At 36.3% G+C, this 24,604-nt stretch overlaps 1 long non-coding RNA gene across 1 annotated transcript in view; it reads right to left on the reverse strand.

Moving 5' to 3' along the window:
- Positions 1-20,073, reverse strand: part of LOC148057065 (uncharacterized) — a 53,924-nt gene extending 33,851 nt beyond the window's left edge. Inside the window, exons 1-2 of the long non-coding RNA XR_015701521.1 lie at positions 19,840-20,073; positions 19,555-19,658 (exon numbers count right to left, since the gene is read on the reverse strand). This is a non-coding gene — a long non-coding RNA (uncharacterized LOC148057065). The remainder of the gene's footprint in view (positions 1-19,554; positions 19,659-19,839) is intronic.
- Positions 20,074-24,604: the final 4,531 nt, after the last annotated feature.

Raw genomic sequence — 24,604 nt, forward strand, 5'->3', positions numbered from 1 at the left:
ATCTGCTTTTTGTTTTGGGTTGTTTTTCCGAGTAAAATAAAGGTTATATTAAATGTAGTTTTGTCTCGATTACTTTATTTCAAGCAAGGTTAGTAAAGGAAAAGGTAATGTCTTCTTGACAAATTATACCATAGGCAAGAGTGCATGAGCTTTCAGACGTGCAAGACCCTCACCAAGTCGGTTTGAAATATGTTTGAAAGGAGAGACAATAAGAAAGTTAAAAACATGAGAACAAAAACGAAAGGAAGAGAGGAATAATGAAAACAAGTTATAGCCCTTGCAGATGTAGGAAAAAAAAATGCTACTTGCCGATTCACCCTATCGCACATTAAGCCTGTTTCATTAACAGAGAACTGAAATGTGATATTCCAACCAGTGAAAAGCCTCACTTCAGAAACAGACTTCCAGACTCTGGTGGAGGAAGGGAGAAAAGTGTTACACAGCAGAGAAGTTGGCTCATTGTTGGTGCTGCTTTCAGCAGCAGATAGAGAATCAGCCCATTTCTCGTCCTTTTCCAAAAAGAATTCAGTACATACACTTGCAGAGGGTAATGCATGCCATATGTCCTACTTTAGGCATTTCCCTTCCTCTCTGAGAAAAGAGAATATCAAAAGGTGAACATTTTTCCCTTGACATTTAGCAGAGCTTAAATGAGTACTCTTCATCACAGGCTCTATAGGTTATCTTCCACTTCGCCCAGGAATTCTAACATTATTATTACTATTGTTTGCAAAATTCCCATATCTCTTCTTTTCATCTAATTCCATGATTCTCTCGATTCACCTATAAATCGGATACTAAAACCTGCCTTTTATCCTTTGCAAAATATGGCTCACCTGCAAAGCTGTTTGAAGCCTCAGAATACAAAGATCCTGATTCACGCACTGATGTTCTATGCCCCTAGTACAGAACTAGGCCTTTCCCACATCAGCCTAATTTTCAGCTTGCTATTTTAACATGTTCAAAACCCTGCAGCTGGACTAAAGACAGTTAAAAATCAATGGATTCATCATAAGAAGGTCTCATACCTCCCTTCTGCTATACAATACCACCTTCTTAGCTCCTCAGTTACCATAAACATGGCACCTACTAGCCACTTTCATCCATGACCAGACTCACTAATTTCAAATACAGAATAAACAATTATTCTGCACAGATACATAGAAAATTAGGTTATCAATTGTTTTCTCTTTAGTTTTCAGATAAAGAATAGCAGGTATAGTGCTATTTGACTAATTTGACAGGATTCAACAGCAACAATGCTATTTTATATAAAGCATACATAGGTTTTTTGTAATTTTTCCCCTATAAAAAATATAAAGGTTATATATAGGTTATATATAGGTTTTCCCCCTATAAAAAAAATAGCCAATTGATGAGCCAACAATGCTCATTATAAAATAAATAAAATGATTAAAAAATGAGCCAATAGTGCTCATTCCCAATCAAGTAAAAAGTTGTGACTATATCAGTATGCATAGGACTTAAGCACACACTCTGGCATACCTCATTGAAAGTTACACGATGTATTTAAGCATGCATCATTGGGGTCTAAGAATTACCTAGCCTTAAAACATTAGTTAATAATCTTTTATGCAGATAAAAATCAGCATTACGCCTTCACCCATGAAGCTACACATAGCTGAAGAAGAAACAAATGATGCTTTAATTGAGCTTGTTCCAGAACCTTTTAGAAGCACTCATAAACCAATGAATGTCAAAATTGTAGGCTTTCAATCATATGTATCTGTTCTCATGACAGATGTTTGCACGTGTGCAGCAGTTTAAAAGAAATCCACTTTTCTGTCTATACCTCAAGACAATATTTGGTTGTGGCACAAGTGTTTCCAGGGTGTCTATTAAGTTATTACAAAAGGGAAAAACCTCTTCCAGTGTGTACTGATCAACTGGAAGAGTGTGTCTGCCAAAAATCCTACTGGCTATAGCAGAGCTAGGATATCATCCTGGCATCCATTATGCTGGCTTACTGCATGCTAGTATATTCTGTGTGTCTATAGTCATCCTTTGAAATTAAATGCCACTGAATAGAAAGGTATCGAGCCTACCCAAACAGCAGCAAGCAAAAATGAGCAACCATCAGATACAGTGTAGAGTTAGAAATCTGTGGTGCTGCAGGGTTTACGTTGTGGTGCTCTGGGGTTTATGTTGCTCTAGAGACTATGATATCAGAGAATAACACTGTGGTGTAGATTCAGGGGAGAAAACACAGATAGATTAGATGCAGTAAAGGAGAGACAGACAGATGATACTGCCATCCCCATCTGAAAGCTTTCTGAATCATGACATTAGTTTTAAACATGATGTGAAAAGCTATTCACTTGTATAAATTCTCTGGCTTCTATCTAGTTAGATGAGATATTCCAAAGTACCTTTTTTTTTTTAATTTATTATTAAATTAAAAAATAATAAATAAGACAATATTCTTATGGAAGTTTGATATTTCAGAGCTGAGACTAAAACAAAGCCTTTCTTACCACAGGAAATTATGACATCTGAAACATTAAGGGAAATCTACACAGTGGAAAGCTTTCAGGGTTTCTGTTATGCCTTCTCCATGCTTTAGCAACAGCTACTTGCATTCAAAGGTAATAGAAGATAGCTTGGGAAAGAAATAGTGGATGCACGGAAAGGCAGCAGAGCCAAAAGAACATTTACTCATCCAAAAAAATAGGAAGGTAAGAAATTAATATTCATTTTCATGATATTGTCTCAATGTATATGTGTGTATATGTACACATACCTGTATGTTTTCAGTGTATATTTCCAAATGAGCTGGGGGAGGAAGCATGAGATACATTTAATCCTAAAACTTTGCTTATGTGAAGTAATAAGATGCCAAGGGCTTTTTATTGAAGTTTCTTTCACTGATATACTTAAGGTCTGCTTTTTAAATTTTAAAATTATGTGCCTTGTTTCTATTCATTCTTCAGCCTGACCTTCCTAAAATGACCAAGCTGATATTGTGATTAATGAGCCAATTATTTTCATCAGAGACATGGAACAAAACAAATAGCCTATTCCCCTCCAATTTACTCTTTTAATAAGTAGTTCTACCTCCTTCCCCCCATTTCTTTTTTTTTTTAACCACTGTGTTCATACCTGAAAGTTTATGATGGATTTCCTATGCAATTCATTCCCTAAATTAATAGGATCTGAACAGGGCAGGCTAGAAATGTAGGCTTTTACTTGCCTTTGGTATTAAAGCAAGATGTAAATACAACATTACTATTCTTAAGTGAGAAACACTCAGAAAGGAGGCTGACAGGAGTCCAAAAAGGAAAAAACATGCACTTGAAGACAGTCCCCTCCATACAATGCTCTAATTTATGAAGGTATCAGCTTTCTTCCCGTGTTCCTGATGTGTATTTTCACAATTTATTCCAAGAAGTGTCCTTAGAGAATTTAAGAAAGGTACAGTTGCTACAACAGAATTGGAAAATTCTTTTTTATAAATTATTTTGAGAAACTAATTCTAAGCCACATGGGTGGAGACTGTACATTTAAAGAAAGAAGGAAAAAAGGGAAAAAAAAAAAAAAAACACCCACACACACAACCCTATGGGAAAAGCTTTCTTCATCCAAGGAGCACTAAAGTTAAACAAATAAATATGCTGGAATGGCATCAAGGGAAATGCATTATACTATACTCTTGGGAGATGATTTACTAGCAATAATGCAAACTGCACAAGGACCATGACTTCTAAACTGCAGGTCTTGAGAATCTCATGCACCCTTGAACAGCTGCAAAACACCAGTTCCTCCTTCCTCATTCAGCTGTGAAGCCTTTGGCATCCAACATGATCCATGGAAAGATTATTCTTTACAGCAGCAAAAGCAAGCAATTTGGTATCTGCCCGTGTTTGCTGCAAAAGAACTTGACTTTTGATGGGTACAGGCAGTTGTACAGACAGCACTGAGCCTACCTGTGATATGAAACAGTTTGATATGGCAGAGTAAACACATTGCTTTTCTTTAGCATTTCTGTTTCTTCTGGCTAGTAGTTTCATTTTCTTTTTGATAACTTATGAAAGACAGGCAAGAGAAGCAGCTTCTAGGAAGCTGAGAAGGTAACAGAGCATGACTCCCGGTTCAAAAAAATCACTCGTTATACTCTGTGTACTGCTCTGAGTACCAGGCCCTCGGAAAAAACACCCTCAAGTAATGATACTAAAAACCCAGGGTCCCTGTCCTGCAGCATTTAATTTGAGGATCTAGTTCTGTGCTCCTGTGGTGCCTTCCACTGGAAGACTTTGCTTCCCTCTACAGACTACAACGACCTAATCTCCAATATACTTGTCAGGCTGACAACTTGTATGCTACAGGAATGTTTTTGCTACTGACACATAAAACTCATCTGTCCTCTTTTATTCTTAGCCCCTAAAGAGAATCTGTTATCTTCAGACTCTGATTTCATACTAGTGGCTATCTAATCCCTAAGTAAAGCTTCATAATGCATATTGGAGGAGTTCTGCTGATTAATAGTTTTCCTTGTCAATTAATAATCAAGATACTCTACATGCTACAGGCCAGCCTGTCTTGTTCATGTTTACATTTGTCAGTGTATTAACAGTCATACTTCTACATCAAAACTTGAGAAGGAAAAATATTTTACACAGAAAACAATACAGATTCTGAAAAGCACACACACACACAGATGAGATCAGTACTAGGGCACTCAAATACCTCCAGTGCTGAGTGTGGAAGACAAGAACTTTCTATAGAATACTAAAATATAAAGGAAAAATCCTCATAATCTTTCAAGAAGAATTTTTGTTTGATCTTCAGTGGAAAGCAATTCAACTATTGTCTCTGATGAACTGCAAAATCCTACAGCTGATTTAAGTAAGTCACGCATAGTCTTTAGGAAATGCGAAAAGAGCAGTTTGAACTTTGGAACTTCATACAGAAATTAGCAGAAAACTCATCTTAATGGAAAGCTACTATTCAGGATGATTCTGTCCTCTAAATTAACACTACTTTTGAAGAGTCCTGGAGAAATCTGTGCCACTTCAGCAAGCACTGATCAATATCTACAGAGTGCTGCTGGGTGGGGTTATGCACCATTTTAAACAGCTCCAGAAGTCTGACAGATAAATGGCAAGCTGAGGAAACCTTCTCTTTAGTAGCTCTTTCTTGATGTAAGTGAAGTTAAGGGTCCAAAATTGCTTAATTTTAAGAACTACAAAACTAAGAGAAATACTACTAACTGTCTACGCCATCTCCAATGGTGAAAACTACCCGGTTTTAGAGGGAAAAGCAAGACAGTCTGCACCAACCTGTTACAGACAACTGTTCCAAGTTTCCCACATACTCAATCAGGTAGGAGTAGTCTTTCCCTAAAACTTCAGCATTTACAACCTACCCTGAACCTGGAAATCAATTGACCAATTTTCAAAAGAAAATCTTAGGTCATTAGCAATTATTGAAAATTTTAACCACAGCTTTTAAATAAATAAATGGCCCATTTAGGACACTCAATTACGATTCGCTAAAATGCCAAGAGATGCAGCCCTTCTCTTCATCCGTCCCCCTCACCTCCTGAACTCCTTGAAATACACTAGCTGAATCAGTGTTATGTTAAACCTCTTATTTTCTGTGTTCAGCACCTTCATACTTTAGCACTCCTCCAGTATTCAAAGAAGAGGAACCATTTTGTTCTTAGACATTAAGCCCTTGAAAGTAACACACTGCTTGTCTTTTATTTGAAAGAATAAAACACAAGCCGTTAATACCAAGAAAACAAAAACAAAACAAAAGAACAACCCAGCCTAAACCAAACCCCCCCCAGTTCTGAATGTCCACGCTCAATGCCTAATGGAAAACGTGTGAACACATTCTGGTGACAAGGATAGAATTGTAACACACAATATGGTTAGAGAAAGAAGTGGAAAAAAGGGTATGACATTCAAGTCTGGGCTACATTAAAAGAAACGGTGTATACAACAGCCATGCAGCTTTAGATTACTCTATAAGAACATTAGAAAAACAAGTCTGACTTGTTCTCGTACCTGTGGCGTGTTGTTCAAAACTAGCTCTGTTTCTGTTGTCACATGGCAGCACTGAAATGCTTTGACATGTGTAAAACTGAAATAAATTACCTCTATACTCTAAAAACCAAGGAAGGCATTACATGTATAGAATGGTTATGAGCCTTGCCTCCATGACTGCTCAACACTATTTCCTTTCCTGTTGCTGTGTGTTTTAAAGCAAAAAGGCTCCTCTGGATAAATGCTGAGAATAAGTTTTTTATAAATCCATACTTACCAAGATAATTTTATAACATTCTTGTTGCAAACTATCCTTCATTAATCCTATGAACACCACTTAACGAAAAGGACTCCAAAGTACAGCAAATAAAAACAAGTGGCATGACAGGTCTTTATAAACAATACAGGGACATCAGATCAACACACTGGGTTTGTTAACTATTGCCTTTTAATTCAGTGTCCCTGCTGCCACAATGAGGCAGGAGATTTAAAGGAGACGTGCAAACACTGAAAGATAGGAAAGCAAATTTTTCCAACACTCGGTAGCTTTTAGGAAGATTACTGCTAGCTGCCCAATAGCCTTAACAGTTTGACATAATATCTCTACTCTTGTAAACAACAATACATACATACACACACCCCCTAAAGCCTACATCACAGGCTTCAGTACAGATTCAGTGATTCAGTACAGAATTTTCTTCCAAATCTGCCTTTCTGTATTAGGAGAAAACAATGAGAACTTGAATGTGTAGCAGAGAGCTGATAGGCAGAGACAAATGACGTATAATGCATCTTTTGAAATTAAGTCCCCAAAATACAGAAGTTAATTCTGCTACAAGGTAGTATGGAGTATTTCATTTGTTATAAAACAAGGTCTTTACCATGCCGGCTTATTATATGAAATGTTGTGCCAATCATTGCAGCCTAGTCTTCCCAGGGGTTTGAGCTACAAGCTCAGATCTTCAGAACCTGCTACATTCCTTATTTATGAATTGATACACTTTGATCAGCCATGCCAGTTATTCTTTCCTCCTCCCCATTTTCATCTTTCATCAGTCCCTTGATAAAATTCCATTTCAAACAAACGTATAGAGCAACGTTACATTCAGGGCAATTCACTGAAGATTATTTTCTATGTTAATTTCAGAAACAGATAAAAATCAAATAGGCCCCATCACCAAGTTTTCCTGACGGCCCTTCCTTCTTACAAAAAAGCCTAACCGCACTCCATACAGGTTAAACTAAAAAACACATCCTCACACTCACTTGGGGAAAACATTTCTCATCTTTGAATAGACTAAGACTATGTAGCAAATGACATAGGCAAATTCAGTACACATTATGAACAGATAAATTTAGCTGCACATCCAGGTACACTTAACAAGACTGGTAAAAGGCTTTTGTAAGCAGTTGGCAGATTTTGTGTTTAATTTACTGTTTCAGTGGTGATGGGGTTAACTAACAGCATGACTGAGGCTTTGATCAGATGGCAATCAATACTGCAATCAAAACCAAAATACACAGAATACAGAAAGTGTATGAAGTGTACAAATGCAGTCATTGCGACTTCACAGCACAACCCTCTGCATTACACATAATGGAAATAGGGCACTCTGTAAGGCTCCAGGGATCTTTTTGTTTTTATTATTTTATAATACTGCAAGTTCCTTAGACAAAGAAAATGAGAAACTATGGAATTAAGTGCATTTCAGGGGCAAGGGGCTGAGAGAAATTTCTCATTTCCTAAAACTTTCCCCAGGCATAGGCATTAACTGTGGATACCCTTTTCTCAAAGACCGAAAGCAGACAGATTTTTGTGGTTGCCCTTTTCTGAATAACAATAGTAAAAAAAGTCCATTTTTAAACTTAATCATAACAAGAATCAGCTCATTTATTTCACTGATATTCAGAGATAAGGAGGTATAAAACAGATGTGAACTATAGTTGCTTCTCTCTATTGTTGCCAAGTTCAGTACAGCTTTTAGTGTCTGATAGAAATTATTAACAAAAAAGCCTTTCAATTTTGAGAAAAAATACTGTGGATCTCAGCTGTGAATTTTCAAGCTTCCAGCATTTTGTCACCGTTAAAGGAAAAAAAGAAAAAAGAAGTGTCTTATGTTTCTCTCCTGAAATGGGAAGGCCGTTTCCTTCCCAGCTACATCTACAAGGGGATAAGTAGGTTATAGATGTTTTGTGCTCTTTACCTCAGTGCAGCTTCTGGGAGAGTAGGCATTGGCCCAAGAAAAATCAAGGTAAGACCACCTCTACTTCTTACATACAGAAAGACCTTCTTACCTGCCTCATTTCCCTTTAAGTGTCATAAAATTAAATAACAAAAACCCATAGTTCCTTAAGAAAACTATATCTAAACTACCATAGACACTGATTTGACTGCCACAGAATATGAATGCTATTGCAATATTGACAAGGCATGACCCTCTTCATTACTTAAGCTGGCAGTTTTATTATACTGTCAGAATTTAAAGTGTGTCCATTTTCCTCTTACAGATGATGGGCCTGTCAAAATCTTCAATCAAGATTTAGTTGTTATAGTCCTACTACAGCTTCAGCAGCATGAGAGAGAGAATAATGGCACCATTCTTAAGCAGCTTTATTTTACCCTGAAGCATCATAGAAAGTCATCTAGCTCCAATTTCCATGACATAGCCATCAAATAATGGGACAATCAGTGCCACACTGATTGGGGAAATCAGGCAAATCAGTGGCCACTGTTGTGTTTTAGAAAGAGTAAACTTAATTCTACCATATGCCTACATTTGTGATTCTTTTGCCTTGTTCACACACAATAATTACAATTAAAACCTTTTTTTTTTTTTTTTTTGCATCACAACCAGCAAAGGTCAGAGAGATCCAGGATATGGGGGTTCTGCAGGATCCCTTCTATTTTGCTGAGAGAATTACCGCAAAACACTGCAAATATCTACATTTTTGTCAATGAAACTACGTGAAGTTTCCATGTGACAAATTACACTGCTAGGCCTCTTCCTTATTCATGCCTGGACAGACCCTCTTTCAGATTAAAAAAAAAAAACACAAAACAAAACAAAAAAACCCACAACAACCACCCCAAAGAACCCAAACAAACAAACAAAAACCCCAATAAGTTAAAGTACTGAGTCAGCTCCTTGTGGAAGAGTCAGAGTTGGAGAGTATGCCAGAGTCTAGCTGCTTATGACTGCAAGATTTCAGTGTCAGCCAGCTCATAGAGAGCAGTTTCTAATCTCCAAATACAAATCCTCATATTTATCACAGTAGATTATAATCCTACATCTAAGATACCCTTTAAAATCTTTTTCAAGGTTTCATTGAGATGCTGTTAGCCCAGAAATATGTCTAATGAAAGCTTTCAAAAAACTGAAAATTAAATACCTATGTTTATTTAGATAAACATTTTGACCACAGCCTACAGGGACCTCAGCATACAACACAATTACTATTTCTATTAAAACACTTTGAAGGTAGAGAAGAACATGCTCATGTTGAGCTACGTATCATTTTCAACTGTTGCCTTTATTCATTTGTATTCCCACTACATTTGATTAAGTGCATATTACTTCCAATGAAGCTTCTAAGTATAGGTATCAAATGCTCTTATAGAATATTCCAAGTGCTATATAGCAGCAGTTTACTTCCATTTCTTTAAGTGCAGTAAAGTCATTCCAGTATTTTTTGGTTGCTGTTAAACATGCAGAATAGTAATCTGTTCGGAAATGCCATGCAGGGTAGTCAGAGAAAGGATACTGATGAACTTGGGAAATACCAGCCTACATTCAGTGTACTAAAACAAGAAAACTAAAATATTAATAATATTTAGCACTAATTTTAAGACTTTCCAAAATTAATCTAAATAATGTTTCACAAGGGTAACAACTATGCTCACCCCAGAGACTGAGAAAGCTATCACACAAATGGTACAACCAATAGCAGAGAAAACAGAGCACAACTCCTCAGACGGCACATCTTTGCATATCCTCCATAGTTTTACACCCAAGGACCTGAGCATCTGACACATGCAGCATATTAACTCCTAGCTCCTGTCACAATGCCCATCAAATTAGTGAGCACATACCAATGTGTGAGTCTATATTCTTCCCTCCCTAGAACTACCGTCTTCTCACTCTAACTTCTGCAGCTTATTGGACCACACCAACTCTGTGGTTCAGATTAATTAAAAAAAAAAAAAAAGAAAAAAAAAAAGAAGATTCCAAATTCTTCTCATAGTATTTAGAATTCATTTTTCTTAGCTCTGATTGGTATCATGATGCATATTTAATTATGTTTTCTTGCTAGACTTACAAAACATGAAATTATGAAAGGATAGATTGCACCTGTGCTTTTGAAAATGCACCTAGAAACAACCTCTCTTTGTGTAGTTATCAATCATAAACACCGAGTTACATGTCATTACTGAAGCTATAAAACAGAGGTGGATCAGAAAAACTTTCACGTCGCATCTGGAAGGGAGAGAAAAGACTATAACAAGCTCTTTGATCCATGTGGTTTTGCCCCACGTTTTTATATATTTCATTTTCTCATTCTGACCTCACTACTGTCCTGCTGCTTTGATAATAGGTGCTATTTTCAGTAAGTACAGTTTGACTATATGATACAATCTTGACATTCTTTTAAAATGAGCATTATGAGTGGAAAAAAAATTGTAAAGGCCTTTGCAAGTCAAAGTCAGTCAGTCTCTTAGTTGCACTTTTCACACATTCTGAATGCCTTGCATTTAAAAAACAAACAAACACACACACACCCCAAACAACAAAACAAGAACCAAAACAACCCACCAAACAAGCCCCAAAACTAATCTAATATTCACTTTTTCTACTTTAACCTACAGGCTGAGCATCTGTTCTCAGATCTCATTTCACATCAGCTTCTACTGTCTTTGACTACATACACTGAATTGGACTTACAAAATTCTATCTAATCATTAATAAAACCAGCAAAAAAACCCAACACTACTAAAGCAAGAATAATATTCCAATTCAAGAATAAAAAACGTTAGGATTCGCTCCGGCCATAAAATGCTAATTCATACCATTTGTGTGTAAAGAAATTACAGAAGACTTTTCCCCCTATCAGGGAGGTCCCTATGTTATAAAAAACTGTTGCAGGTTCATCTCACGTAGCTTCCTTCCTAGCTACAAGTACATGTGTCAGCAAGTCAGTTGGACTGCATGCAGAGTTTACAAGTGTATGAAAATTTAACTCCTTCAAGTTAAGTGGTAAACAGAAAACCTTGAGATAAAAGGTGAGTGTAGGCTTCATTTTTGGTAGAAAAATAGGAGTTGGAGTTCTTGTTCTTGAGAATCCACCTCCTACCTCTTTCTTCTAACTTTTCCACTTGGATCCAAAGCACCAGCCATATGAAAACAGCAGTGCCTGATGCCTTCACATCTCTTGCTGGCATCCCTGAGAGATCACGACTTAACTGGATTTTATTTAAGTGCATGACATTGCAAACATTAGAGATGAAGGGAGAAGAATTTTTGCTGTCTTTGTAAATACCAACATACACTTAACTGAAGTCGGAAAATAACCAAGAAAACAAAATTGCTTATACTTAGATTCTAAAAGATGTGTGGTTTTAGAGATGTTATAAAGTATTCACAATTACTATTTTCCTGTTATCTTCTTGACAACTGTGAAGAGAACACTCATTCATTTAATATATTTATTTCCTCTTCTTTCTGTATGTCAGGAGAGCTGCAGATTCAACAGACCAGTTCTTCCTAGTCAGGGCATTAGGACTCTAAGCAGTTTACAGGGGTCAATCTACAGCTGCTCAAAGGCATTCAAGGACATTTTCTCTAGCCTCCTACCCCACAAATAGACACACACAAATAAAATTACTTCAGAAGAACCTTACTGTTTCTAGAAGCTCTGATTTAAAGAAAAATATTATACACAAAGTATTTCAGCTTTAGCGTAGACTTTCTAGACAAAACGAGATCAAAAGATCAGTTATTTATGAAGAGTCAATGTTCTGTTTGACACAGAATTCTGAAAGTCTTGTTTTTGTTCTAAGGCATCTACAAATATTTAATGAAATAGATATGCTGTATTCCAGCCCGCCTCACTTGAGCCTCGCTTAGCAATTTAGATCTATTTGGTAGGCTTACACCATTACAGAAACAGGCTGCAAGGAGAAAAGTCTCAAGTTTAACACTATCTTTAGCAGTTTTATATTTTTAGTCACTTAAAAAAACCCTGTAGCTGCTGATAGTGGGAGCATCATTTGCTCCCCTGAATATACTGTCAAATTCAGAACAGCAACAGACCAGTTGAATTAGCCATAGCCAACATAAAAGTTGAAAACCCCTGTGGCAGCACTAAAATCTAAAGGACTAAGTCAGTCACATCTGGATATCATTGGGAAACTAAAAAGCTGGAGCTTTGGACCCATTCACTTTCAGCAAAATTCAGTCTGCACCTTTTTTAAGTGACTGAGAGACTATACTATAAGCATTATTTAGAAACTACTGAAAGAAAAGAGGATGGGGAGAGATGAAACAGCTTCCCCCCCAGTTCCTTTTCATGTTCTCACATCAGACAAAACCAATCTCCTAGTTGCTGGGAGCAAAAACTCTACTGTTGTTGCTTTTTCAGAGTTTTCTGATGATCCCTCAATGGGAAACTGAGCAAGTCAGGTCCCAGTATCTACATTGTCAATCAAACTGGAAAGAAAGATGATTCCCTTAACTTCTTACTCTTTGCACATTCTCACAAGGCGTTAAACTGGCTGGCTTATACTAATGGCCTCACAATCCTCAGCTCTTTGACACAGAAGTTTACTAGACCTGCTTTTCAACTCGGAAAAGCAAAGCATTCTTTTAAAAAATGAAAGCATATCCATTTGAAGTTTGAAAGCATGTTCTGCTCCTTAAATCCCAGTCCTCAATGAAAGATTACATTGGAAAGCTGAAAGCACTGAGTGCATGTTCTTATTTAATTAAGGGTACCTCTGTAAGTATAACAGGAGAGTGGCGTTTTCTTTATATGTCTCATGCAAAATTAACCTTTTGACAGTGGCATCTAAAAGCATCCGAATAACTACAGCCCATTTAGGAATTCTGATCTGTTTAGAGAAGTTTTTGTGGTGTATAGAATCCTAAGCATGTACTCGGAGCTGTATTTTTGAAAGATTATAAGTCTATCCTGTTACCAGCAATAGGGCTTACCAGTTGAAGAGCTTATTTCAAGATTCCTGCCAAAGTGAATAACTGTCACTGACTTCTCTCACGGAACCTGAATATCTTTCCCTATTTCATTTCCTATTTGTATTCCTCATTCCAAACAATGTTTTTCAGACCAAAAATATATGGCTTATTTTCTGTGAATGGAAAGTACAAAGCACAATGTTCTCCAGACATTAACAAGACAGACTGATAACATGAGTCAATGGTACTGCCAGATCCCCATCGGATGGGCAGATGCAAAGTTACCCGATTTCCCTCTGTTGGATCATTCACATGGGAAAAAAAGAAAGAAAGCCAAACGAACACACTTTCCTGCTGACTGAAGAATTCATCACAAATATTTGTCCAGTCTGCTTCTGAAGAAAACTCAGATACGAGATACTACTGTTAATAAAAGTAGTGACAAACAAACTACCTAAAACTTAAACCAATGAGACTAAAGCACCTAAGCAATGAAACAGCTGGGTAAAGAATATAATTGCTTCCAGGATTATTTTAGCTTCAGTATGTTTGCAGCTAAACACAAGCATTACTGTTTGAAGAGTCAATAGACTCTTCAATAGTCAAGAGTCAACTTGACAAGTAAATTACCTGAGAGAAAGAACTATTTGACCATTACCAAACATATTTCAATCATGAAAGTTCATATTTATAAACAGTGAAGAGAAGCTTAGACACCTGCCAGCTCTAAAAGCTTCTAATATAAAATTAAATTAAAAGGAAAGGAAAATACAAGCTCCTCAGTTGTCTTTAAAACAAGACTATAAGTACAAAATTAAAGCAGTATGTCTTGTCTGTATAAGACTTTGTGTGGTATCTGCACACATTAACTAAAACATTTTAAGATATGCTGTAAACAGTGGCCTAAAAGGATATGTTCTTTCAGAAATAATCTGAGATGCTGTTCTTCATGAAGAGTCTGACTCACTGAATTAAAAGAAAGGGATACCATTGAGTCATTGGGCTGTTATGTTTCTATCTGAAATAATTTTTTATCACCTCAAATTACTCTATAACAAAAGAATAAGGATTTCAAAGGAAAAAGGAAGACATTGATTCAGAAATGCAGGTTTTCCTTTTACAAAGATTCCCTACCAATACAAAACAAAGGGCATACATGGGACATATTAGACAGTTATAGATGAGCAGCAAAGATGCACAGGAAGTCTGACTCACTTTTTTTTTTTTTCTTCACCATGTGGAATTTTTTATGAAGAGATCAATTTTTCTAATAAGCTGAAGTACAGATGTTATATTTTTAACTGTTGCCAGAACACTGATCTTCTTCCCTGTGGTAAGCCAACAATCATCTTTTTCCCCTGATACTTCTGCTCCTCACTTTTTTCCTTCCCCAAAAGATCACAGCTTGCCCCTCCAGGGCCACCCCCACCCCAGGAGAGAAGGGGGGTAGAGAGGAAATACTGAGTTCTTAGTTCAAAGGTTAAGGGTAGGAACACCAAAAGAGGAATGCTTGTTCTCCAAAACCCAGAAATACAGGCCCCTGGAGCTTTTTTATTTGCTGCCTGGAACATTGGGAAGAAAATTCACGGAATGCACAGGCTCTGCCTTGCTAAAACCAGGAAAGTAAGGTGGCAACCAGCTATCCTTTCCACAGCCTCTGGGGGACTATTACAAGGATGCACAGTTGCAATTCTTCTTTCAAGTGTACCATACAGCTGGTGGGAAAGAATAAGATTAGTCATTAAAGGAGAGGTTATAGATAGCTTTGTAATTTCAGCAGTACAACAGACATTAAATTTATTCAGAACTTGAGCTTAGAAGTGTATCAGAGTGGAAGGAGAAGTAGCTGAAGAAATAGCTGCTAAAGCTGTTTCAGTATTTCCACTCTAAGCTAACAATTCACTAGCACTGACAGATGGGTCCTTCTAGGATTATGGTGGCATCTACATCATCATATGCATATCTCTGCATATGAGCATTAGATAGAAAGGGAAGTACATGGATGTCATCCTGTCGAAATACTCAGGGCTGGGCTTATTATCTGAACCACTTACTAAATTGATGAGTCTAGAGTGTTTTTCCCTTCATCCTTTTTACCTTTACTTTTTCCCACAGCTATTTCAAAACAAATTTTAAAAGAAAAAAAAAAATCACAAAAACAACAGAAATAAAACCCCAACCAACAAATGCACACACCTCCATCAACCATTTCTGTGCCCAAATTGAGACTGGAGGTATTATCAGTAAGTCATGTCAGTTTAATTTGGATTGCAGACTCTAGGAGGCAAGAATAATATCTTTTACCATTCTTGTAAGCTCCATACTCTTATACTATTCATCCTTCTTATATTATTACTCATAAAATTGCACAACTACGTGACTTAAAGGAGAGAAAGATCTGAACTTCCCTGAAGTTCAAGGCAATTTGGCACTGAATGCACATTTCTCCATTGAAACAAGTAAGCCATTCTCCAAATGTAGATCCAGAGCTTAATTCAGCTAAAAGGTACACTTTTTGTTAGCGTTCTTGGGTGGCTTTTGTTGCCACTAACTGATATTAACAGGTGCAATTTATCCAACTATTTCATGGCTTCAAACTTGCATACACGAACAAAGATTTGCTGAGCTATACAAGAAAGGGGGTGCCTCAATTCTGAGAGTCAGAGGTCTAACAAGTTATGTCAAAAATACACTTCTTTTGAGAGACTTTTCTCTTTCTCCAGGAGTACCATATCAGGTGAAACACAGTACTTTTCCATATTCCCCTCATAGCTTTAAATGGATCCATTTTTTTCATTACTCTTCTAGAAGGACTAATCTCATTTCCTGATCCACATTAATTCCTATTACTTCTCTATTACTGTGCTACTGCAGAACTATTTCCATTTGCAGTTACATGCCATGGCTAATGACATTCCTTATGCTCTACTATATAGAACTTCTAAAGAAACACCTAGAAGTTATTCTAAATTGATATATCAATATTTCTTCCGTTGAGATTTTGTTTTCCCTGTTGAAAGATTTAATCCTCTTCACAGCAACGCAAATTCAGACTTTGATGCCAGAAAGGGCCTAAGTAGCTGTTCTGTTAAACAGGATGTGGACTACAGAGTTTCTCCAGATGATTCTCATACCCAATCCGTAACTTTTAGGCAAACAAAAGCATGTCTTCCAGAAAATTGCATTTTTCTAATGCTTAAGAAAAAACACAATGCCAATCTGCAATGAGTTACTGACTTGCGTGAGCACACAAGAGTCACTTTCTGCCTTACTACTTCACCCACTTGAAAACCAAGCAAAAAATACATCCCTCAAGGGAAGCCGATTTTGCATCCTAATTATTTTTCCAGACATAAAAAGACAAATCAAGAATTCAGAAGAAACTGAGTCAGCATATTTGCCAAGCAGTCTGCTTGAACGCTGGTCTGCAGATTTATGTAACTACTTGCTTTCAGATACAAGGATAATGAGAAATCCCCTAAAGGATGTCCCTTGTGAATATCCCAGATGAAAATCCCAGATATCATTATCCAGGGAAGGAGAACTTGAGCCACATGAGATATAATTATTGAAGTTTTCTTGCAACTACAGAGAGAACTGTAACTTATATTCAATAAAGTGAGTTTTGCAATGTCTTTTAAATAGTGTGTAAACTGTAATACTTCCACCAGTGAAAGCTACCCCACTGATAAGCCATATTCTTTGTTTTAGAAAATACATTCCAGGTTTAGTAGAAATGTTTTGCGTTCACACAAAAAATTGTAAAGTTTTCAGCCCAGAAATTAATCTAAACTTTTAAACTTGAAGTGAGATCCCTTATGGTGTCTATCTCGGTGAGGCTTTGAAAGACTTTACTGAGATAACAATGAGTTAAAAAGGACACCAGTATCATCTGACATTGGAAGAGTGGTTTGTGTTTTTTTTGTTTTTTTTTTAAGTTAACCTAAAGGATTTGTGAATCTGTAAGAGTGCTCAGGGTTCTTATGTTGATTCATTTAATGACTTTGCTCAGAGTTTGTTTTAAGTGTTACCATTTAATATGAGTTAATATTGACTTTTTTTAAAATAAACACATTCACTATCAGAACATAACGCAGTTTCTGATTGAGAAAGGGAAAAAATTACATGAAGTGACTACATAAGTAGTTTTCCAAACTGGAGCACATGAACCTTTCTTTGTTGCCCAGCTTTTAGAACGATGACAAGTAGATTTAACAATTTTACATGTAAAAAATCTGTAACCAAAACAAGAGGCAGTAGAAAAATTCAATACGCTTATTAATAAGTTTTTTCTTGAGATTTACAAAATCTGAGAAGATAGTGTAAGGCCACCAAGATTGGAACGGTATTAATTAATTTCATCACACACCTACATACTTTATATTACCCAGAAAATATAGAAAAGCATATATAGTTTAGTGTAGAAAAGGGAAGCCTGTGAAAGAAAAGAAGTAGATAAAAAGGACATGTTTAAAACACCCATAGAGAATCACACACCTTGTAACAGTCACCTAGAGAGAGGCTGCCAAGTTCACAGTCTCTGTCCCCAGAAAGCAATGACTGTCTGATTAGAAAAAAATTACTATGGAAACCTGCACCTTCATATATGACCAGGGTCAATGAGAAGCCAAGGGATAACGACATCAGTAGACCATAGCATAAGATATTTGGCCAAATAATGCCTGTTTTCACCGGTATCTCTGTGCCAGTGGTATCACATCCATTCTACCACACTAGAACACCATGGCTTTACCAAGGCCAGAATTTTTTAAAATCTGCTAGGCTTGTTTTGTCCAGATATTGGTGCTGGGTTATTTCAAAGAGACACTATGTTTCTAATAGCTCTTGGCTTTCACAAAAATGTAAATTCCAAACGAGTAACTGCTGTATGGTTCCCATATACTAATTCTCATAAACTGAAAGAAGAATAATTTTTTAGGCTTCTCTCATTGGGCTAAAAAGTCAGACTAATAAGCTTGGGGTTTTTTAACCTATTTCAGGGAAAGCTATTACTATTATTTCTTAACCAACTCCAGAGCAGCCTAAAAAAATTGTTCCTTCTCACATGTTTTCATGGCCATGTACACAACTGTTATTCAGCTGAGATGAAATGTAGAATAAAGGAGTTGGAGCATGTCACTACCAGATTTTATGTGAAGTAGGCTAAAAACCCCAAAACATGGTAGTGACATACTCTAACTCCTTTTTTCTACATTTTGATTCAGCTGATTAGGCCATGTACATGTAAACACAGGTTGAGATAATCTCCACTTTCTTTTTGTCACTTGAAAACCTGAAGCAGACATCCTGGGGCAGGTTAGTAAACGGTTAATTTAACCTGTAGCAGCAGTATTAAGTTACTATCTCCAAAAAAGGTTCCTATCTTATTTATTTCACCTGAATAATGGCTCTGATTTCACAATTTATTATATCATAAAAGCACCAATGCAGAAGCAGCAGTATAGAATTGTGACATAGTTTTATACAGCTTAAAACTCCATGTTGTACTGCAGCAGTGTTTCATTACTTCTAAATTAATTGTCCAACCAGGACGTCATAGATACTAAACTAAGCTTTCATAACAAGTACAAAATAACAGTATCAACACTACAAGCCCACTAGTGACAAGCAGCTGTGCATCTGCAAAGATTAAAGAATTTTTGCCCTCCTTCAGCCTTTTCCTTGGAAGTAGTCATAATCACAGAGTTTGAAGGCAAATACAATGACCTCAGAGAGCTTAAAAAAGAAAGAGAGAGAGAGAAAGCAAGCCTTCTGGGGAAAAAAAGGCAGGAAAATATAAGGTTCTCTCTCACAATAGGGTAGTGAATTGGATGTACTTATTTATCTTCAAGTACTTAAATACTTAAAGTCATCTTGTACTTCTGTACTCATCAGAAACCTCAGGAAAAAGTCTGAATGGCTGTGGGCCAACATCCCCTATCTCTCTTACCTAGGATGAGACAGTTAGAACCACAAATAAGGGGGTCATCACCCTATTAAGATCAGCAGCACAGCTCTGTACAGCTTGCTGTCAGGGCAATAATTCAGTAGATTAGACTTTCAGAAGTTTACCAGGCGTAAAGGAATGAGAATAAAAAAAAAAAGTGGAAACGTGATAATTTTTTTGTCTTTTTGCACACATAACAGATAGACAAGTTTTTTAAAGTTTGATGCAATGGCTAATTTGTCCAGTACTCATAGGTTTTCTAAATGCATATTTTTAGCTAATATCAGTTGTGACATTAGTTAGGAAACAAACTTCAGTCATTGTGCACTCTGAAACTCCCAGAATTATAAAGGCAGTATCTGAAAAACACAGTCAAACTTAGGTAAAAAACATATTGATCAAAGTCACTCACCTTATTATCTCTCTCCAATCTCCTCACAAAGCAATGCCTTCTCAGTAACTTAGCAGGGTCTCAACTTGCAAGAATGAAAAAAACCCCAGTGCAACCAACAGCTCCTAAAAAAAAAAAAAAAATCATCACTTAGTACTTAATGAAAACACCACTGTTAAAGGCCAGACCAAGGAGAGCAAGAAAGAAAACTACTACAAACAGAAGCAGAAGAGTACATGCAACCATAACAAACTTAAGAAAAGGACTCCTAAGTAGTAAGTAGCCCATCATCCTCATGACACTTACCTTTTATATGTGTCTCAGTCTATGAGCAGGCTGAACTGGAGAAAATTTATGATTAATCTAATTCCGCTGCCTGGTTCCCAGAGCAGAAGTGCTTAGTTGTAGTCACTAGCACCAGTGCAGAGAGGCACCCAATCCCCTGTCTTCTTTCCAGGACAGGTAGGATTTAGAATAACGCAAGACTAGAAGATAGCCACTGCTACATCACACCAGCAGTGACAATGACCAATGAGTCATTTGACAAACATTAGTCAAGGCTTTATTTTTCCCTCTCATACTACAGCTTTTCCTTTAAAGTTCTACCACACCAGCACTGTTCTCCAGCCACCATGACAGTGTACCAGCTCCCACAGCTGTGCCTGCTGGTGGCCTCACCCCAGCTGTGTGCCATCATGCCTAACTCCTTACACCTGGGGCACTTTTAACTCTCCTCCTTCCCCCCTGCTTCATAACTTACTTTTGGAGGTCTCTGCAGTTTGCAAACTATGTTGTTGTTCTGAACTGGTTTACTATAACAAGAGTGGTGCATAGGGCAAGTTTTCCTGTGTTCAGACACAGTAGTGTGAGATACCTTACAAAACTCTTTCTCTGGGGAGACTGAGAACAGAAAATTTTTTTGTGTGTCTGCTCTAACAAAGAGCTCACTGCTTTTAAGAATCTTACAACTTCTGAATTTAAGGGGGTAGGTCAGTCCAAGAAACCCATTAGTGATTTATGTTCACTTTTGCTAGACTTTACTGAAATGAAAAAATGTAAGTATGAAGGTCAGACTCCTTAGAGTCTAAAGCTATAAGGGGGTGTAAAGCAAGAACATGTTCTATGTGGATAGAATTGTTTTGGCTGTTAATTACTATTGCTTTCCCTGAAAAGTTTAAAAAAAAAATCATAGAAGATTGAAATCTCTAGGGTTTTTTTTGAAGAATTTTAATTTTGGACTGCAATTGAAAGATAACGGCAAAGCTGACTATAAAATACTACTGAAGAGAGCCTTTTTTTGTTTGTCTATCTATAATTTTCCTGGGAAAATATATTTTCAAGATTATTTAATGTTTTCTGATACCCACAGTTAAAAAAAATCCAGGAGAAGGCACTGGCTTATATGTGATATTTTAGCTATATTTGTTCAAGTACTTGCATCGGTTACCAGTATTACTTGTGTCAGGACTCCCATAGAACTAAATTGACTTGAGCACGGTTAAATGTGTGAAGTCTCTCCCTTTTTTGGAACGGAAACTGCTGCTTTGCTTTTGCCTCTAAATTTTTATGAAGTACAAATACCAAACGTAACAACACACTACAATAGTGTAATTAACTCTCAGGCTCACAAGGGAGTAAGAGACAAAGCACTGTTTGGCTGACAAAATGACCAAATGATGATCTATTCGTGTGAATTGAGTGTGCAGGCAAACCAAGATTTAGTGGAATGTAAGGTTAAGGCAAGATTAATGTGTAACAGTATTTAGACAGACATATGCTGTTTGTCACTGTAAGACTGATCAATGATTTTCAAAATGAAAACATTCTATATCTGTCATATGTTTTTATGAGAATCTCAAGAAGTTCAAAAGATGAAAGGCAATTACACGTGGACCTGAAAGAGGATGAAAGTTTCCATACATTGTATATTTTAATCTTAGTTGAACAGAAACTTTGAAAATTAAATAAAAATAAGGGAATACAAATATTAACTGTTAAATCTATTCATACAATAAATTTGAGGAGATGCATTCAGCACTAATGACATAATTTCCTCATTGAATAATGTATTTTCTCATTGTTCATTTTAATGACACAACAATAAATTCATGTAGGGGGCTAAAGCTTCTGTATGACCCCCTTGGTTGTGCTGGTACCAAGTTTATATGCATGTATTTCCTAGCTCAACAGGTGATGAAAAGCAAGTCAAGGAGGGAATGTATTGTAAGTTTCATAAAACATTACCTGGAAAACCAACATTATTAGCATGTAAATGCTCACTGAGAGGGTAGATAGTGGGTCAAATTTCATTACTAAACTTTAAGACTCCCTGAGAAAGAGGGATGGATAGTACAGAACAGCGAAAACTATAGCTCAGTTTATTTTTTTTATTACTGTTTTATATTTGCGGTCTTCCAATATTTTGGGAACACCATTGTGTCTGTTGTTTGTAGTAACAGAAGTGTTTGTTACATCCATATGAAAGATGTGTTCTCTGTTTTGCAGGTAGAATCCAGTGTCAGTCTTCCTGCTAGATTGCTTCTTACTGAGCTAACATTTTTTTGTAAATGCAAAGAAAAAAAAAATCCCATTCAGTACTTCTTTGTGACTAATCTCTTCAGAAGAAATTAAGAGGGTGCTGAATGTGTTGATTTAGCATAACTTCTCTTCATTCACTGTAGAAGCTGAAGAGTTTCACTATCCACTGTGAATTCTTTTGCTGAATGTAAGCTCCTGAGTCACTTTATTTTTTGTGTTTAACACAGCAGTGAGTTCTCCATTAGCCAATAATCTGTGTATATTACATACTAGAGGGCCAAAATCAACCCAGTTATAAGCAAATAAAATTCTGTTGACACTAGTGAAATTACTTAAGTGATAAGTTTGCTGCCTAATAGTTCTTTACCATGTTGGTCGTAAGAAAATGGTACTTGCTTTCTAATAAGGCTGACTACAGGTCATTTCCATTTTTTTTAGTTTATTTGCTGTTATCATGCTTTTTCAAATGTCTCAGAATGGTTATATGAGATGTTACATAGACTTGTTAGACAATGCTGCTGGCTTTGGGAAAGATGTTTATATATTATATTTAGATCTTTATATACAGAGAGATACATATATGTATATGTTCTTTCTTTCCTCTTGTAATAAGATGTTTACAATGAACCATTTTCTTCCTCGGGCCATTTTCTATGAAATAAAGTTGTCCACAAGCAAAAAAGCACCCCATGATTGCCTTTGACTATAGTAAATACTAGTTTAGATAAGCTTTGCTGCTGATATAAAATCATCAGGCCTGTACTGGCTTTTTATTTGCTTTTGAGACTGAACACACCACAAGGAATCATGGAAGCAGGAAGAACTAGGGGTGGGGAATACGATGACAATTTTGGTAATAAATTCAATATCACTAGCATTTTGAGGCTACAATAAAAACTTAGAAAATCTTAATGTTTTATAGTGTTTTCACATTTTGTTGCCGTGATGTCATCTCTTTCTTGTATGTTCTGACAAATTAAATCCTTTGCAGCATTTCTATGGGTTTTCAAGCTAACTGTAATACAGAGCAGTAGAATGGCTTGCTTTAAATGCTTTGAGCAAATGAATTTCAAATACAGAAAACACATTCCAACTAAAATTTATTTAGACTTTAAGATCACTATTCTTGGCCTGAAGCAGCTTTAATTTGAAGTTGAGTGCCTTTTTTTTTTTATCTTTTTCTTTTTTTTCCTCAGTTGTGCTCACAATGAGCACAGTCTGTATTAATATCGAGTAAGAAAGCACATTCACTGGGACCAAGTACAAGATGTCATACATCTTGGGCAAAGATTCTAACAATTTGGGTGGTAGTCCCTTCTGGAAACTTCTTTTAAACAAAAAAACCTCACCCACAACAGTCTGTGAAGACCATGATGCTGTGGTCTGCTCTGAGAATCTGTACTGCAGCAGACTTTTCAGGGGATGTAAGCAAAAGAAAGATGAGCACAGTTGCTGGATTACATTCAGGCATACATAGGACCTGCAGCTGTTTTGGTTAAAAGAACTGTTTCTTGAACTTCTGCATGCATAGAATGGAGAGCTATGTGTATATAAACTGAAAGTGTGAACTTATCATTTGTATATAAGGAACATAAAAACATAAATATCCCTACACTACATGCAAAATACTTACCTGGGAGTACAAAATGTGTCTGTTTAAATAGTGGTATCTTATTTTTAACTATGTGAATATTCTTGCGAGTGATCATTCAGTCTTTGTGGCTACATTGACCTACTTTCTCAGAGATACAACTTTAAACTTTTCAGGACATCCTTTGTATGTGAAGTGTAATGCATTTTTTATCCAATGAATTAAGATACAGGACTGGAAACATAACTTAATTGGACATGTTGCAAATACTATGGTATTAGTTCCCTGACTTTCATGATTATTTTTTAAAATATTCCATTATATTCAATTATGTGAACAACACACAGATGACAGTGTATTAGCTCTTTAACTTCATTCCCCTTTCAGTAAATTTAGGAAGTGTATGACTATATCATGCCATTAAAAATCTATGAAATTGCAAGGAACTTTAAGACTGTGCTATGTTATGAAAAACAGTATTTGTATAAGCAATTTATGGCAAAGTATTAAAAACATGTTACTATTTCAAACCTGAATGTTAATGGTAGCTGCCTGATAGCCTGTGTAGCTAATTTTACTCTCAAATTAATTGGACTCCTCAGCATTCTGTTATTTGTAGAGTACTAGCCACAGGCATCAATATTTTCTTTTTGTTGTTGTTGATGAAGTTTTTACATATTTTATCCAGTTTCAAAGGGAAATCGGGATATTTTTCTCCAACAACTAGGTGTCTAGTTTTACACATTCGCAACTATGATTTTCTTTGGGAATTTTAATGCTGGTTAACATGTCTCTTTCATTTCACAGAAAATACTACTATGGATACTATACCCAAATTACCACTTTGCTTGATTATGCATAGATATGCAAAGCCTAACTATGAACATAATACTGGTCTGACTGCATCTTTAAAAGAATATTATTCTACTTCCATATGAAACA

Source organism: Nipponia nippon, unplaced genomic scaffold (genome assembly GCF_047370975.1).
Source record: "Nipponia nippon isolate SJK-2023a ecotype South Korea unplaced genomic scaffold, ASM4737097v1 scaffold_10, whole genome shotgun sequence".
NCBI classification, from domain to species: domain Eukaryota; kingdom Metazoa; phylum Chordata; class Aves; order Pelecaniformes; family Threskiornithidae; genus Nipponia; species Nipponia nippon.